Here is a 5,854-nt window from a genome sequence, read left to right on the forward strand (position 1 = left end):
TATTAATATATAAGTTTTGCATGTAGGTTTTCAAGCGTGATTGTGATGCCCTGGAATCATTGAGTATGTGGATGTCAGTGTTGATTCTGCTGCTTTCTTACCAGTTTGTCTGTTTGAAACAGGCCCAAGGCAAACAACATGCATTTTATAACACAGTGATGTGGTAAATTGTGCCCCGGAGGGCGGAGGAAAATAAGCATGCGCATGTTTTGTTTGCATGAATGTGTGGTCTTAGATGGGTTGCCGTGGGCGCCTCTACAGCACTATGACAGGGCCTTTCATAATGCACCAGTGACTATATGTGACACCATTTTTTTTGCTTTTCACACACAAACACACACACACAAACACACATATGTATATACATTGTATAGTTTACTGTCCCATCAAGTCTTGCTGCTACACATGCAGTGTCAGGCACACCTCTATTTTCTCTGGGGAGTCCTCATCAATCTCACTCAATGCAGCACCAAGGACGTCTTTTTCTATTCACAGCTTTTTATGTTACTTACAGAGTAGAACTGATTTTCACACGTGGACCAATCCCTTTGTGTCTGACACAAATAACTTTGTTTATCTTTGTGAAGATAAATGATCCACAGTGTTTTGACATGCTGGCACAGAGACAAGCCAGTTGGACCATAAAAAGAAAGGTGTTGACTTTTATCAGTTTTCTTTTCTTTTCTCTGTGGATACTCAGTTGCATGTGTTTGAGTGGGTGGGTGTGCTGAATGTTATTATTATAGAATTTGTGGGAGTTTTCACTGTTGCAGGTAAGTATTGTTGTTTATAGGTTAGAGCAGGAAGGATTGAAGCATTATCTGCAAAATGGTGATTTAATATATTGTGATATGAAAGATTTACTTCATGTACCAAATTCATTTCTGTGAAACACAGCTTAAGCTTCATCCAACTGCAGAACAAGACATTCAATATGTTGAGCCCTACAGTAAATGCTTCTATTGTGCAGCCACTGTCTCAGGAGCGGTAGACTGACACAGCTTTTGGCACTGACAGCCTCTCCTGCATTATGTACTGTAAGTGAATTAAACTAATGCACCCGTCTCCTTTCTGGTGCTGGACAGTATTTATTAGTCTGATCTACGACCATAAGTCTTATTCTGTGTCACAACTCCATCGTTGATGCTGCTGGCTGAGTGAAAAATGCAAGTACCTTGCAGTAACAGCACGCTACATTTCTGATGAACAGATATGTGTAGCATATTATCTTCAAGTGTACGGCGAAAGTGCTGTCCTGTCAGTATATATGTCTTCATCTTGTTTTTTTCCCCTTTATCATCGTTCAAGATTTATTATTGAAAAAGACTGTGGCAGGAACATTACCTTTACTTGCCTGATTCCAGAGCGCGATGCACATTACAACCATTACATATATAAGCTCTTATTTATTTATTTATTTATTGTCAATGTTCCACTGAAGACATACAGCAGTATATAACCATTAGGATGAAGTACAGGTAAGGAAAGAGGCAAATTTCTCAATAAATGACTGAGCCTTGAAAACAAAGCAGACCAAGCATTTTCCTTTGATGCATGGCTGTCCACAATCACATTATCTCTGCTGGGTAAGCATCATGGAGACTTTCACTCAGGGGGATATCCCTTTAGACAGGTGCACAGGAACAGACGGAAGTGTTGATAACCGGCATTAGCATCTACCATACCTGGTAAGTTTCAGCAGCAGGCAACAGCTGACTTTTGCCATCGATCAAAGCCCAGAACAAAACACCACACATTACATTCATTTATCACTAATCTGAGTTAAGCACAAAGCATTACAGAAAAATCACGGCAGATTTAAAACCGGATTTAGAAGATTCTCGTGGTTTTGGCACGAGGGAACAGCGTTTGTTCACAGAGCAGACACAGCACAATTAATTAATCCAGTGCTGTAGCTGTCTCCTAGTGATACATGTAATCTTTTCTGCGCCCCCCTCCCCTCCCCCAGCCCCAAAACACTCCACGCATTGCGTTTCTGTTGACAAATGGATGGATATGAACACTTGGTTTGGCAATGAAATGGATGGCAAACATTAACACACCCGGGTCAATGTTTATCCAATGCATTACAACTAAACAACATTCATCTATTGGGCCTTTCATATCAGAAAATAGTGGCAAAAGGACTGACTTTATTGTGTTATGGATCACTGCGTGGGGCTAGTCTGTGCAAAAGTGTATTTGTGTGGGCATGAATATGTCACACTGGTGTAGCTGCCCAGACACACTGTGCTGCAGTGTGCTGCCTCTATCCTAGTGCATGCCAATTTCTAATTTAAGACCCGCTATTCATTTGTTCATAAGATTTCTTGTCATGTACTTCAGAAGGACAGAGGTAACAGAGCCCCTGCTCCTGCTGCATACATAACACACATAACAGCACCGTAACAAGCATCACCTCTGCGATGCAAGGTTAATACTGCCTGTCAGTGTCACAGAGACAGGCTTCCTGATTATGATTGCTCAGGTTCTTATCGTGCCACTTTGTGTGACAAAAGACATTTACTACTTTGGAAGTACTACAGTCCTTGGAGAGAGATCACAAGGCGCACCTACTGCCAGGAAAGCAACTACAAAGAAAAGAAAAGAAAAAACTTGTCACACGGTGTCATCTGCAGCTCAACAAAGTTGTCGGAAACTGGGAGTTAGAGTAATGAGAAACCACAGTGTTACTGCATTTTGATTGGCACTTTGACCTGGCAGGTTTGTTAATCGTCACAAATTCTTTGCGATTACAATCAGTCATTCGTGCCTCCTGCCGCGGTGATGGCAGATTTATGGAAATTAGGGCATCATAATCCTGATCAGGTTGTGTCGGCTTATTGTGTGCACACAGCTCCACGACCCCGCAGTAATTGCCTCTTACAATCTTCTAAATCTTGCTTGACATACGAGCAAATCCACGGGTCCCTGTTGTTTTTTAGCAGTGACCTTGGCTTGGTGTCAAAGCTTTGGAGCTGGCTTGCTCTGAATGTGAAGGGAATAGGGTGTTTGATTTAAGATTCCACAGGCATTTCGCTGGCATTTTTCTTGTATTCCTGAAAACACACTACATGCAAACTAGGCAGCGCAGTGCTGGGGCAGAATGAAAATAATTCTGATCAAGAAAGACATTTCAGGTGGAGGGATGTGACCTCAGAACCTGTCAAACTCTTTTTCTGGGAGAAGAATGGAGTGAGAGGGAGGGGGTGCAAATCGGAGTCCTCAAAAGCAGACTAATTACCCTAAAACACTGATAACGCTCAAATCCTCCATTTCCTGGAGGCTGTGCATAATGGTTTATTAACTCGACATAATTGACCATAATTAGAAAAGGGCCTTAGATCTATTGTGTAAGAAACCACAGTATTTTTGCCACAATGTTGACTTTAATGTCAAGAAGTAGACACTAATTTGCTTTTTTCTGTATCAGAATGAATGTTAATAGTGTGAATAAAGCACTGCTTTGTCATTGCTACAACTTAAGTGTAACTACTTGCTGAAAGTAAGTAAAAAAAACGTCTCATCATTTCACAATAATAATAAACATACAAGTAGAACAAACTTGTGAAATTCATTTAAGTCAACACCTGATTAGTATACTACAGAATTTTGCCTAAAAGCCTGGCACACCCACACTGACTGTGTAAAAATGGATGAAGCTTCTGGGTCTGAAAAGTGAAGCTCATGCAGAAGTGCCTTTATGCCTTATAATTCTTTCTAATGGCTAGCAAAGTCTGACCCCAGTGGAAAGAAATCAGATTTTATTTAAGCTTATGAGAAAACTACCCTACTTCTCACTTGGTTTATGACCTCGGGGAACAGTTTTTTAATGAGTTTATGGTCTCAATTGCTAGTTCCAAATCTTTTTCAATACAGCAGGATGTTCATTTTGTAAATTATGTTCCCATTTAGAGTAAATTTGAAGATAAAGCAGGGTATGCTTTAGAGCGTGGCTACTATTTGACTGACAAGTCGCCATCAGTATTTTCCCCACCTCCACCTGCTTGTCCAAATATTGTCACTTCTGGCTGCAACAAGCCAAGATAGCAGGAGCCAATTTGCCAAAGGCTTTAGAACGGTAGTTCACAAACCAACAGGTGACATCACGGTGGGTTCCTTCCCTGTTACTCGCACAATTTGCGAGTGCAGGTTGTATTGAAGTCAATGGGAGATGCATGGAGAAAGACATTAAAACCCAACAGGGCTGATAATATTGTGATCTAACAAGGCAGGTCCGACTGATTTCTGCTAATGAGACTACGCTTACACCGCGTGAACAGGAGCCTTTTCTCCACAAATTTGAGGAAAGGAACAATGTGTTGATATAAAAGAAAATCAGTGGTTAACTCTTTGAAGTGGTCTTTCATTTTCTGGAGGCATTTCTTCATCAGAAGCCATACAACATAGATATGTTAGAGAGTGTTTCGCCATGCATCTCCCATTGACTTCAATACAGCTGTCACCAAGATCTGGCCCCCGAAGCAAGATTACGTGACGTAATGACCCTTCCCTCTTTTTTAAATTCCTTGTGATGAACAAGGATATAAGGAAGGAATATTTCCCGTCAATGCCACTGCTTCTCTCAAGTTGGCTGGACAATTTTGTGTGTCAAAGTTTAATCAGATTGAACCAACCATCTGGCAAAAAAGGGACATATTTGGGCATGTTCTCTGTTTTAGGGGATCAAATATTGAGGGTGAATTTTCCCAAACTACATGGAAAACGATAAAATTACATTTATTTGCAAATCATTGGTTTTACCATTGTTAATGACCCATGCTATTACTCTGTAAGTAGCGCACGTTCTAAAATGTATCGTTAACTGACCAGGATTTTATGACATGCTGATACTGATGCATGGACAGTCTGGATGAATGGAGAGGGACTTACCTTCAAACTGGGAGGCAGGGTGCTGTTAAACTTTAAAAACTGCTCCCTTTTTGTAACTTTATTACATTTATAAAACGTACAACATCGGGATATGCTCACCCATACACACACGCGCACACACACACACACACACACACACACACACACACACACACACACACACACACACACACACACACCAATGATTGGGAACAATTTGAGGTTCAGTATCTTGCCCAAGGTCGCTTCAGCATGGAGACAGGAGAAGCTGGGAACAGACCCACCGACCCCTCTGATTTTTGGGCGACCTGAGCCACAGCTGTCTGTCCAACAAGGGTCATTGCAGTAAGTCACGTGGTCGAGACAGATGGTTTGTCATTTTCACAAGGATGCATGTGAACCTGCTGTTGTGATAGTTGAACAGCCAGCTTGTGCTCAAATGAAACTGACTGTATTCCAAAAGAGACACAATCTTGACAGTTTTTTGCATCTGGTTCACACTTTTTATTTTTTTTATTTTCATTTTCTCTACATTTATACGGTATGCAGAATACTGCTGATCTTAACAAAGGAACACTGTCTAGACTTCAAGTCAAGGTAGGACCGCAATATTTTGGGAGAGGACTTTTATTTACTTTCTCAAAGTAGATTTGAACATTATAACAGTGTGTGTTTATATGTGTGTGTATCAGTAGACTAAGCCCCTCTTAAACTGCCCTTTCAACGTGGGAATATTGCACCATTATTCCGCCTTGCCGTCTGTATATAAAAGTTACAGAGACAGTATGGAGGGACTGATCCGCTAGCGGAGGTAGTAACAGAGGTGAAACGATGTCTGAAACTGTAAGCTGTCAGCGTGGGACAGGGGTGTGACGTTTTGATGGTGTTCACAGTCTGACAACTAAACAGATCCTTCACTGGATATTACTCAAAATAAAAGTGAAATGTCCCACTCTTAAATCCACAAAGCAATGTTACAAGA

This window comes from Pagrus major, chromosome 9 (assembly GCF_040436345.1).
Source record: "Pagrus major chromosome 9, Pma_NU_1.0".
Taxonomy (NCBI): domain Eukaryota; kingdom Metazoa; phylum Chordata; class Actinopteri; order Spariformes; family Sparidae; genus Pagrus; species Pagrus major.